The sequence below is a fragment of the Pristiophorus japonicus genome, chromosome 8 (assembly GCF_044704955.1).
Source record: "Pristiophorus japonicus isolate sPriJap1 chromosome 8, sPriJap1.hap1, whole genome shotgun sequence".
NCBI lineage: Eukaryota > Metazoa > Chordata > Chondrichthyes > Pristiophoridae > Pristiophorus > Pristiophorus japonicus.
The window spans coordinates 2,467,335-2,480,638 of record NC_091984.1 but is presented as its reverse complement, the minus strand read 5'-3'; the positions used below and the strand labels follow the sequence as shown (position 1 = coordinate 2,480,638).

The 13,304-nt window shown below is 53.6% G+C and overlaps 1 protein-coding gene across 1 annotated transcript in view; it reads left to right on the top strand.

Moving 5' to 3' along the window:
• LOC139268363 (collagen alpha-1(XXIV) chain) overlaps window positions 1-13,304 on the top strand; it is a 420,125-nt gene that overhangs the window by 70,948 nt on the left and 335,873 nt on the right. The window lies entirely within an intron of this gene.

The window sequence follows — 13,304 nt, the reverse complement described above, 5'->3', positions numbered from 1 at the left end:
GGTAGGAGGCAGCGAGCAGTGATGAATGGATCTTTCTCTGGCTGGAGAGAAGTATGCAGTGGGGTTCCCCAGCGGCCAGTATTAGGACCATTGCTTTTCTTGTTATGCATAAATGACCTGGACTTGGATAGAGGGCGCACAATTCCAAAGTTTGCTGATGAGACAAAACTTGGCAACGTAGTAAAACAGTGAGCAGGATAGTGGCAGACGTCAGGAGGACAGAGGCAGACTAGTGACGTGAGCAGGCACAGGGCAGATGCAGAGAAGTGCAATGTGATGCACTCCAGGAAGAACAGCAGAGAGAGGCAGTATAATCCAAATGGTGCTACTTAAAGTGGGGGCTGGAGCAGTGGGACCTGGGGGTGCATATTCACCAATCTTGGGAGGTGGCAGGGCAAGGTGATAAAATGGTTAAGAAAGAGTATGGGATTACTTGGCTTTGCAACTAGGGCCATTGAATGCAAACACAAAGAGGTTGTGCTAAACCTTTACAGATCTCTGGGTAGACCCCAGCTGGAGTATTGTGTCCAATTCTGGGCAGCGCACTTTAGCAAGGATAACAAGGCCTTGGAGAGGGTGGAGAGGGTGCAGAGGGGATTTACTAGAATGGTGACCGGGATGTGGGGCTTCAGGTACGTGGAGAGACTGGAGAAGCTGAGATTGTTTTCCTTAGAGCAGAGAAGGTTGAAAGTAGAGATGTGTACAATTATGAAGGGTTTTGAGTGGACAAGTAGGCAGCTGTTCACTCTGCTCACGTCTCCACGGGCAGCTCACACGACAGGAATTATCGACTTAGATGCCTCACCGGCATCGGCCCAGGGGGAGGCCCGGGGGCAGAGTCCAACTCCCACCCTTCATAAACTGCAGCTCATCCAAAACTCTGCTGCCCCATGTCCTAACTCCACACCCAGTCTCGCTCACCCATCACCCCCTGTGCTCCCTGCCCCGTGTCCTAACTCCACACCCAGTCTCGCTCACCCATCACCCCCTGTGCTCACTGCCTCGTGTCCTAACTCACACCCAGTCCCGCTCACCCATCACCCCCTGTGCTCACTGCCCCGTGTCCTAACTCACACCCAGTCCCACTCACCCATCAACCCCTGTGCTCACTGCCTCGTGTCCTAACTCACACCCAGTCCCACTCACCCATCACCCCCTGTGCTCGCTGCCCCGTGTCCTAACTCACACCGAGTCCCACTCACCCATCACCCCCTGTGCTCACTGCCTCGTGTCCTAACTCACACCCAGTCCCACTCACCCATCACCCGCTGTGCTCACTGCCTCGTGTCCTAACTCACACCCAGTCCCACTCACCCATCACCCCCTGTGCTCGCTGACCCACACTGGCTCCTGATCCGGCAACGCCTCGATTTTAAAAGGATCATCCTTGTGTTCAAATCCCTCCATGGCCTCACCCCTCCCTACTTCTGTAACTTCCTCCAGCCCGACAACCCTCCGAGATCTCTGCCCTCCACCAATTCCGGCCTCTTGCGTATCTCCGATTTCCATCGCTCCACCATCGGCGGCCGTGCCTTCAGCTGCCTGGGCCCTAAGCTCTGGAATTCCCGCCCTAAACCTCTCCGCCTCTCCGTCTCTCTCCTTTAAAATTCTCCTTAAAACCTACCTCTTTGACCAAGCTTTTGGTCACCTGCTCTAATGTCTCCTTATGTGGCTCGGTGTCCAATTTTGTTTGATAACGCTCCTGTGAAGCACCTCGAAACAGTTTACAATGTTAAAGGCACTATATAAATACAGTGTTGTTGTTGTTGGAGTGGGTCATGACTGCAGTCGTCACCCAATCAGGACAAGTGCTAGAGTGCACTTGCAGAATAATGCGTCCCTGAAGGCTAATCGTTAAAGAGGAACAGGAGGAGGCCATTCAGCCCCTCGAGCTTGTTATTCAGGAACAGGAGGAGGCCATTCAGCCCCTCGAGCCTGTTACCAAAGGAACAGGAGGAGGCCATTCACCCCCTCGAGCCTGTTACACAGGAACAGGAGGAGGCCCATTCAGCCCCTCGAGCCTGTTACATTAGGAACAGGAGGAGGCCATTCAGCCCCTCGAGCCTGTTACACAGGAACAGGAGGAGGCCATTCAGCCCCTTGAGCCTGTTATTCAGGAACAGGAGGAGGCCATTGAGCCCCTCGAGCCTGTTACCAAAGGAACAGGAGGAGGCCATTCAGCCCCTCGAGCCTGTTATTCAGAAACAGGAGGAGGCCATTGAGCCCCTCGAGCCTGTTACCATAGGAACAGGAGGGGGCCATTGAGCCCCTCGAGCCTGTTACCAAAGGAACAGGAGGAGGCCATTCAGCCCCTCAAGCCTGTTACTAAAGGAACAAGAGGAGGCCATTCAGCCTCTCGAGCCTGTTACAGAGGAACAGGAGGGGGCCATTGAGCCCCTTGAGCCTGTTACACAGGAAGAGGAGGGGGCCATTGAGCCCCTCGAGCCTGTTACACAGGAACAGGAGGGGGCCATTGAGTCCCTCGAGCCTGTTACACAGGAACAGGAGTGGACCATTGAGCCCCTCAAGCCTGTTACCAAAGGAACAGGAGGGGGCCATTCAGCCTCTCGAGCCTGTTACGAAAGGAACAGGAGGAGGCCATTCAGCCCCTCGAGCTTGTTATCTAAAGAACAGGAGGAGGCCATTCAGCCCCTCGAGCTTGTTATCTAAGGAACAGGAGGAGGCCATTCAGCCCCTCATGCCTGTTCCGCCCTTCAATCAGATCATGGCTGACCTGTATCTTAACTCCATCTGCCCGCCATGGTTCCATAACCCTTAATTCCCTTGCCTGTCAAAAATCTACCGATCTCGTGTGTTTTCATTTCCTGACATTTTGGCAGCTTTGGAGTGATATCCACAGTCTCCCCTTTCAACATCTTTTGAAGTGCTTAGATTAATACTTGTATTTTGGAAGTGCAGCTGCGATTAGCAAAGCTTCAGGAACTGCTCCGACTTACCAAGCACTTTTACAATTGTGTTTTTGTGAACACGAGACACTTGTCTGGCCTTACATTCTGGTCTGATCACGTCCCTTCCTGGACCAGTGCCACTTTTCACCCACAGCCTGCACTGACGTTAACACACACACACCTCAGTAAACCGAATAAACTCAGTCTGGCTGCACTCACTTCCAAACTGATCTCAAATCATTCTCCTCCACTTCTGAGTCAGACAGTGGTTGAGGGAAGGGGAGGGTGGGACTGGTTTGCCGCACGCTCCTTCCGCTGCCTGCGCTTGGTTTCTGCATGCTCTCGGCGACGAGACTCGAGGTGCTAAGCGCCCTCCCGGATGCACTTCCTCCACTTAGGTTCAATGGGAGGGGCAGTACTGAGGAAGTGCTGCACTGTCGGAGTGGCAGTACTGAGGGAGTGCCGCACTGTCAGAGGGGCAGTACTGAGGGAGCGCTGCACTGTCGGAGGGGCAGTACTGAGGGAGTGCCGCACTGTCGGAGGGGCAGTACTGAGGGAGCGCTGCACTGTCGGAGGGGCAGTACTGAGGGAGTACTGCACTGTCGGAGGGGCAATACTGAGGGAGTGCTGCACTGTCGGAGGGACAGCACTGAGGGAGAGCCGCACTGTCGGAGGGGCAGTACTGAGGGAGTGCTGCACTGTCGGAGGGGCAGTACTGAGGGAGTGCTGCACTGTCGGAGGGGCAGTACTGAGGGAGTACTGCACTGTCGGAGGGGCAATACTGAGGGAGTGCTGCACTGTCGGAGGGACAGCAGTGAGGGAGAGCCGCACTGTCGGAGGGGCAGTACTGAGGGAGTGCTGCACTGTCGGAGGGGCAGTACTGAGGGAGTGCTGCACTGTCGGAGGGGCAGTACTGAGGGAGTCCTGCACTGTCGGAGGGACAGCACTGAGGGAGAGCCGCACTGTCGGAGGGGCAGTACTGAGGGAGTGCCGCACTGTCGGAGGGGCAGTACTGAGGGAGCGTCGCACTGTCGGAGGGGCAGTACTGAGGGAGTGCTGCACTGTCGGAGGGGCAGTACTGAGGGAGCGTCGCACTGTCGGAGGGGCAGTACTGAGGGAGTGCTGCACTGTCGGAGGGGCAGTACTGAGGGAGCGTCGCACTGTCGGAGGGGCAGTACTGAGGGAGCGCTTCACTATTTGTGACATCCTTTGTGACTGTGACAAAGGTAAACTATCCCTCCTCATCCTCCTGGACCTGTCTGCAGCCTTTGACACATTTGACCACTCCAACCTTCTCCGTCTCTCCACCATCGTCCAGCTGGGTAGGACTGCACTCGCCTGGTCCCATTCTTATCCATCGAATCGTAGCCAGAGAACCACCTGGAATGGCTTTTCTTCCCGCCCCCGCATCGTTATCTCTGGATTCCCCCAAGGATCTATCCTTGGCCCCTCGGCGACATCATCCGGAAACACAGAGTCAGTTACCACATGTACACTGACGACACCCAGCTCTACCTCACCCCCACTTCTCTCGACCCCTCCACCATCTCTAAATTGTCGGACTGCTTGTCCCACATCCAGTACTGGATGAGCAGAAATTTTCTCCAATTCAATATTGGGAAGACCGAAGCCATTGTCTTTGGTCGCCGTCACAAACTATGTTCCCTAACCAATGACTCCATCCCTCTCCCTAGTGTCTAACTGAGGGTGAACCAGACTGTTCACAACCTAGGTGTCATATTTGACCCTGAAATGAGCTTTCCACCACATATCCACAGTATTAACCATGACCGCCTATTTCCACCTCCGTAACATCGCCCGTCTCCGCCCCTGCCTCAGCTCATCTACTGCTGAAACCCTCATCCGTGCCTTTGTTACCTCTAGACTTGACTATTCCAACGCACTCCTGGCTGGCCTCCCACATTCTACCCTACGTAAACCTGATGTCAGATAAAACTCGGTTGCCCGTGTCCTAACTCGCACCAAGTCCCGCTCACCCATCACCCCCTGTGCTCACTGACCCGTGTCCTAACTCGCACCGAGTCCCGCTCACCCATCACCCCCTGTGCTCACTGACCGTGTCCTAACTCACACCCAGTCCCGCTCACCCATCACCCCCTGTGCTCACTGACCCGTGTCCTAACTCACACCCAGTCCTGCTTACCCATCACCCCCTGTGCTCACTGACCGTGTCCTAACTCACACCCAGTCCCATTCCCCCATCACCCCCTGTGCTCACTGACCCGTGTCCTAACTCACACCCAGTCCCGCTCATCCATCACCCCCTGTGCTCACTGACCCGTGTCCTAACTCACACCCAGTCCCACTCACCCATCACCCCCTGTGCTCACTGCCCGTGTCCTAACTCACACCCAGTCCCGCTCATCCATCACCCCCTGTGCTCACTGACCTACATTGGCTCCCGGTTAAGCAACGCCTCCATTTCAAAAATTCTCATCCTTGTTTACAAATCCCTCCATGGCCTCGCCCCTCCCTATCTCTGTAATCTATTTCAGCCTCACAACCCCCCCCCCCCCCCCCCGCGAGATCTCTGCGCTCCTCTAATTCTGGCCTCTTGACCATCCTTGATTATAATCGCTGAACCATCGGTGTCCGTGCCTTCAGCTGCCTGGGCCCCAAGCTCTGGAACTCCCTCTCTACCTCTCTTTCCTCCTTTAAGACGCTCCTTAAAACCGACCTCTTTGACCAAGCTTTTGGTTATCTGCCGGAATTTCTTCGCATGTGGCTCAGTGTCAATTTTTTGTCATAGAACACTCATGTGAAGTGGCTTGGGACGTTTTACTACGTTACACGTGCTATAGAAATACAAGTTGTTGTTGTAAATACTGCCAGAACTTGATTCTGTTAAGTGAACTAACGACCTTCTCAGTTACCAAAGTTGACTTGGCCCCATGTTTCCTCTTTTGACAAATGATTGAATTTTTTGAAAGGTTGTTGATGGTATTCAGGCTTTGATCCAGTTACAGGTTTGCACGAGACATTGTAACAGCACGTAATCTAACTGAGGCTTAAAAAAGGAGAATATGTGGCAAGTTCTCCAGTTTTATTTATTAAATGCCACACAAGTGTCAGGCAATGACCATCTCCAACAAGCGAGAGTCTAACCACCGCCCCTTGGCATTCAACAACATTCCCATCGCCGAATCCCCCACCATCAACATCCTGGGAGTCACCATTGACCAGAAACTTAACTGGACCAGCCACATAAATACTGTGGCTACAAGAGCAGGTCAGAGGCTGGGTATTCTGCGGTGAGTGTCTCACCTCCTGACTCCCCAAAGCCTTTCCACCATCTACAAGGCACAAGTCAGGAGTGTGATGGAATACTCTCCACTTGCCTGGATGGTGCAGCTCCAACAACACTCGAGAAGCTTGACACCATCCGGGACAAAGCAGCCACTTGATCGACACCCCATCCACCACCTCCAACACTCACTCCCTCCACCACCGGCACCCCCTGGCTGCAGTGTGTACCATCTACAAGATGCACTGCAGCAACTCGCCAAGGCTTCTTCGGCAGCACCTCCCAAACCCGCGACCTCTACCACCTAGAAGGACAAGGGCAGCAGGCGCATGGGAACACCACCACCTCCACGTTCCCCTCCCAGTCACACACCATCCTGACTGGGAAATATATCGGCCGTTCCTTCATCGTCGCTGGGTCACAATCCTGGAACTCCCTCCCGAACAGCACTGTGGGAGCACCTTCACCACACGGACTGCAGCGGTTCAAGAAGGCGGCTCACCACCACCTTCTCAAGGGGCAATTAGGCACGGGCAATAAATGCCGGCCTTGCCAGCGACGCCCACATCCTGTTAATTCCGGAACGCTAAATTGGGAAGACGTGTTATCCCGCTTGCCGGGAAGCTGCTGGGATCGGGATGCAATGCTGGTTTCACACCCCGTTCCCGTTTCACTCCGCGTTGAAGTCAGTGGAGAGTGATATTGGGTGGAGTGTAAAATCAGGCTTTGACCCGATCCCGAGGGTTCGTCGCCCGATGAGGTTAGGTTAGAATTAGCCCTACAGCACCTCCGAGCGAGGGAGTGGGAACATAACTCAGCCGGGACTGCTGCTTTGCACCAGTTACCTCCGCAGAAAAGTCCACACACACGGGTATTGGTTGATGTGAGGGTTAGACTGAGAGAATGTCCCCCACGATTCAACACTCGCTGGGGTGGAGAATTGCCCTGGGTGCACAGCCCGCCTGTTTTACGCCCGGCCCGATAATTCAGTTCCATTCAGGCCATCACCAAATAACATTGGCCCTGAAATTCCGGTCTGGCCTTCCCGCGGGCATGTTAGAGAAAAAAATTCGCACTTACCTTAAGCTTACTGCCCAGGTCCGCACCTCCGAGCCTGTGGCCTCCTTCTCAGCGCGTGCGCATGGGGACATGCGCAGTGCTGGAACTGGCGTCACATGGCTCTGGGCAGCCAATCAGGTAAAGTATCATAGTAATAGGAATTCCGCAGGGTCCTAAACTCCTCTTGCTATGATTGTGATCGAGCCCGAAACAGTAATAAAACATAGAAAATAATTACACTACATTCATTTAAATTAAAGTTATATTAAAGTTATTGATGTCTGAAAAACAAATTTATTTTCTGACTTTTTAAAATAAACTTACCATTGTGGGAAGGGTTTTAATGATAAAAATATGTTTTAATAACTTTATTTTTATATGTTTCTGTGTGTTTTAAAACACTTGCGCCTGTAACAGTAGGCTATGCGCTTTTTCAGGCGCAAGATTTTTGAGGGCATGCGTAAGCGTAAATATCGGAAATTTCCACTCACAGATGTCCTCGCCCCCAATCTGCGGTCACCTGTCAAGCCAGAAGCTTGACAGATCGGAAAAGCCAGTTTTCAGCGTATGGGCATTGCGCGTTGGAAACCAACATTTCCGATGCCTTCCCGGGTCCGTAGGAACTCCATACGGAACCGGGGAGGCTGGAATTTCAGGGCCGTTCATTTTTAAAAATGTATTTATCTGACTGTGAAGCTGGGAGGGGCACTCCTGGAGAGCAGACGATCGCTGCTACCCCGAGCTCACCTTCCCCCACCCCGATTGGCTCTCTCGCTCCCAATCGTCCCCTCCCTCACGCTCAGTGTCCCAGCCATACACAACAACAACTTGTATTTATATAGCGCCTTTAACGTAGTAAAACGTCCCAAGGCGCTGCACAGGAGCGATTATCAAACCAGACTTCACACCGAGCCACAGAAGGAGATATTACGGCAGGTGACCAAAAGCTTGGTCAAAGAGGTAATGGAAATAAAGACTTGCATTTATATATCGCCTTTCACGACTGCCAGAGGTCTCAAAGCGCGTTACAGCCAATGAAGTACTTGTGGAGTGCAGTCACTGTTGTAGATTTTAAGGTATTTTTAAAGGAGCGTCTTAAAGGAGGAGACAGAGGTAAGGAGGTGCGGAGGTTTAGGGAGGGAGTTCCAGAGCTTGGGGCCCAGGCAGCTGAAGGCACGGCCACCGATGGTGGAGAGATTAAAATCAGGGATGCTCCAGAGGCCAGAATTAGAGGAGCGCAGAGATCTCGGGGGGTGTTTTAGGGCTGGAGGAGATTACAGAGATAGGGAGGGGCGAGGTCATGGAGGGATTTGTAAACAAGGATAAGAATTTTAAAATCAAGGCGTTGCCAGACCAGGGGCCAATGTAGCTCAGCGAGCACAGGGGGTGATGGGTGAGCGGGACTGGGTGTGAGTTAGGACACGGGGCAGTGAGCACAGGGGGTGATGGGTGAGCGGGACTCGGTGTGAGTTAGGACACAGGGCAGTGAGCACAGGGGGTGATGGGTGAGTGGGACTGGGTGTGAGTTAGGACACGGGGCAGTGAGCACAGGGGGTGATGGGTGAGTGGGACTGGGTGTGAGTTAGGACACGGGTCAGTGAGTACAGGGGGTGATGGGTGAGTGGGACTGGGTGTGAGTTAGGACACGGTCAGTGAGCACAGGGGATGATGGGTGAGCGGGACTGGGTGCGAGTTAGGACACAGGGCAGTGAGCACAGGGGGTGATGGGTGAGTGGGACTCGGTGCGAGTTAGGACACAGGGCAGTGAGCACAGGGGGTGATGGGTGAGTGGGACTGGGTGTGAGTTAGGACACGGTCAGTGAGCACAGGGGGTGATGGGTGAGCGGGACTGGGTGTGAGTTAGGACACAGGGCAGTGAGCACAGGGGGTGATGGGTGAGCGGGACTCGGTGCGAGTTAGGACACGGGGCAGTGAGCACAGGGGGTGATGGGTGAGCGGGACTCGGTGCGAGTTAGGACACAGGGCAGTGAGCACAGGGGGTGATGGGTGAGTGGGACTGGATGTGAGTTAGGACACGGGGCAGCGAGCACAGGGGGTGATGAGTGAGCGGGACTGGGTGTGAGTTAGGACACGGGCAGCAGAATTTTGGATGAGTTGAAATTTACAGAGGGTAGAAAGTGGGAGGCCGGCCAGGAGTGTGTTGGAATAGTCAGGTCAAGAGGTAACAATGGCACGGATGAGGGTTTCAGCAGCGGATGAGCTGAGGCAGGGGTGAGGACGGACGATGTTACCGGTTGTGTTCTGCTTTCTGCCCGACTTCTGATCAGCTTACACAGGGACCTTTGAGTCTGTATGACTCAGCATCCCATTAGGAAGGACATTTATTGATGAATTGGTTGCTGGAGCTAATCCCACATGTTTGACAACGTTCATTCATCCCATGATGTGTGACGTGATATTGTAGCCACACATGTTGATCACACATTTTGAGTAGAACGCAATACCTTTACTAGCTTAATTACTTATAATAAATCCAATGGGGAATTCAGGTGAAACTCCGTTACCCAGAGTGTGGTGAGAATGTGGAACTCGCTGCCACAGGGAGTGTTTTTAAAAAAAAAAAGAAAGACTTGCATTTATATAACACCTTACACAGTCACCCGGCGTCCGAAATCATTTTACAGCCAATGAAGTACTTTTGGAGTGCAGTCACTGTTGTAATGTGGGAAACACAGCAGCTAATTAGCGCACAGCAAGCTCCCACACACAGCAATGTGATACTGACCAGATAATCTGTTTTAGTGATGTTGATTGAGGGATAAATATTGGCCCCAGGTCACCGGGGTGAACTCTCCTGCTCTTCTTCGAAATAGTGCCTTGGGATCTTTTACATCCACCTGAGAGGGCATTGGGGACCTCAGTTTAGCGTCTCATCCGAAAGACTCCGACAGTGCAGCAGTCCCTCAGTACTGCCCCTCCGACAGTGCAGCAGTCCCTCAGTCACTACCCCTCCGATAGTGCAGCACTCCCTCAGTACTGCCCCTCCGACAGCGCAGCACTCCTTCAGTACTGCCCCTCCGACAGCGCAACACTCCGTCAGTACTGCCCCTTCGACAGTGCAGCACTCCCTCAGTACTGCCCCTCCAACAGTGCAGCACTCCCTCAGTACTGCCCCTCCGACTGTGCAGCACTCCCTCAGTACTGCCCCTCTGACAGTGCAGCACTCCCTCAGTACTGCCCCTCCGACAGTGCAGCACTCCCTCAGTACTGCCCCTCCGACAGTGCGGCACTCCCTCAGTACTGCCCCTCCGACAGTGCGGCACTCCCTCAGTACTACCCCTCCGACAGTGTGGCACTCCCTCAGTACTGTCCCTCCGACAGTGCGGCACTCCCTCCGTACTGCCCCTCCGACAGTGCAGCACTCCCTCAGTACTGCCCCTCCGACAATGCAGCACTCCCTCAGTACTGCCCCTCCGACAATGCAGTGCTCCCTCAGTACTGCCCCTCCGACAGTGTAGCACTCCCTCAGTACTGCCCCTCCGACAGTGCAGCACTCCCTCAGTACTGGAACCTCCGACAGTGCAGCACTCCCTCAGTACTGCCCCTCCGACAGTGCGGCACTCCCTCAGTACTGCCCCTCCGACAGTGCAACACTCCGTCAGTACTGCCCCTACGACAGTGTAGCACTCCCTCAGTACTGCCCCTCCGACAGTGCAGCACTCCCTCAGTACTGCCCCTCCGACAGTGCAGCACTCCCTCAGTACTGCCCCTCCGACAATGCAGCGCTCCCTCAGTACTGCCCCTCCGACAATGCAGCGCTCCCTCAGTACTGCCCCTCCGACAGTGCAGCACTCCCTCAGTACTGCCCCTCCGACAGTGCAGCACTCCCTCAGTACTGCCCCTCCGACTGTACAGCACTCCTTCAGTACTGCCCCTCTGACAGTGCGGCACTCCCTCAGTACTGCCCCTCCGACAGTGCAGTACTCCCTCAGTACTGGAACCTCCGACAGTGCGGCACTCCCTCAGTACTGCCCCTCCGACAGTGCGGCACTCCCTCAGTACTGCCCCTCCGACAGTGCAACACTCCGTCAGTACTGCCCCTACGACAGTGCAGCACTCCCTCAGTACTGCCCCTCCGACTGTACAGCACTCCCTCAGTACTGCCCCTCTGACAGTGTGGCACTCCCTCAGTACTGCCCCTCCGACAGTGCAGCACTCCCTCAGTACTGCCCCTCTGACAGTGCAGCACTCCCTCAGCACTGCACTGGGAGTGCCAGCCTAGATTTATGTGCTCACAACCCTGGAGTGGGACTTGAACCCACAACCTTCAGACTCAGAGGCAAGGGTGCTGCCCACTGAGCTGAGGTGTTTAGCAGAGATGCCTTTAAGGGGAAGCTGGATAAACACATGAGGGAGAAAGGAATAGAAGGATATGGGGATAGGGTGAGATGGAGAGGGGTGGGAGGGGGCTGGTGTGGAGCATAAACCCCGGCACGGAGCGGTGGGGCATAAACCCCGGCACGGAGCGGTGGGGCATAAACCCCGGCACGGAGCGGTGGGACATAAACCCCGGCACGGAGCGATGGGGCATAAACCCCGGCACGGAGCGGTGGGACATAAACCCCGGCACGGAGCGGTGGGGCATAAACCCCGGCACGGATCGCTGGGCCCAATGGCCTGTTCCTGGGCTGTACACACTCTGTAAATCAGAGCCTATTCCATTATATTTCCCCTATATTAAAGCTTGCATTGGGATAGGCGTATCATAATACAGTGATCTTATAGATCTGTAGATCACAGTAGCCCACAACTGAATGCACAATGATCAAGTAATGTTGTCAATAAGAAGTATATTATTAAATGCCGCAAAGAAAAATATAATTTCCTCTTGCATGTCATGTCTGTATAGAATGAGAGGAATGTTTATGGATTTTGCCGCAGTATTAACTGAAGTTGCAGGTTTGCTTTTGCTATGGTGTTGATCTGATAATTATATTTGGCTTATTTAAGCACAGGGTCTGATTACAGTCACGTGGAATGGGAAAATTGATAGGACTGCCTCCAGGTTTTGAAGCAATAATTGCATACCTTTGTTGGCCTTAATTCCTGGTAGTTTAATCTCTCTATTTCCAGGAATATCATCGCCATACTGAACATTAAAGGGGTAATTAAAGGGGCAGAGGTTAGATCGCTACTGAAAGGGAATATTAGAAGGTTCCCGCCTCATGTTCACAGTGATATCACCGCGGATATTTCCCCCTGTGGGGGAGACCAGAACTCGGGGCCATCAATATAAGACAGTCACTAATAAATCCAATGGGGAATTCAGGAGAAACTTCTTTACCCAGAGAGGGGTGAGAATGTGGAACTTGCTGCCACAGGGAGGGGTTGAGGTGAATAGTATCGATGCATTTAAGGGGAAGCTGGATAAACACATGGGGGAGAAAGGAATAGAAGGATATGGGGATAGGGTGAGATGGAGAGGGGTGGGAGGGGGCTGGTGTGGAGCATAAACCCCGGCACGGAGCGGTGGGGCATAAACCCCGGCACGGAGCGGTGGGGCATAAACCCCGGCACGGAGCGGTGGGGCATAAACCCCGGCACGGAGCGGTGGGGCATAAACCCCAATGGCCTGTTCCTGGGCTGTGTAATTCTATAATTATTGCAGCGACGTTTTTTTCAATAAAGTGACAGACATTGAAGTGTGACATATGAAATATGACCAACATACGGAGTACAAAACAAAGAAGTTACGATGAACCTTTATCAATCGCTGGTTCGGCTCCGGCTGGAGTACTGTGTCCAATTTTGGGCACCACACTTTAGGAAGGATGTGAAGGCCTTAGAGAGGGTGCAGAGGGGAGTTACTGGGATGGTTCCGGGGCTTCAGTTATATGGAGAGACTGGGGAAGCTGGGGTTGTTCTCCTTGTAGGTAACAGAGGCGTTCAAAATCACGAGGCAAGTTGATCGAGTAAATAAGGAGACACTGTTCCCAGGGCAGGGGGTCGGTACCAATCGACACAGATTGAAGGTGATCGACAAAAGAACCAGAGAGGGGGATGAGGAGAGTTTATTTACGCAGCGAGTTGTTGTGATCGGGAACCCGCTG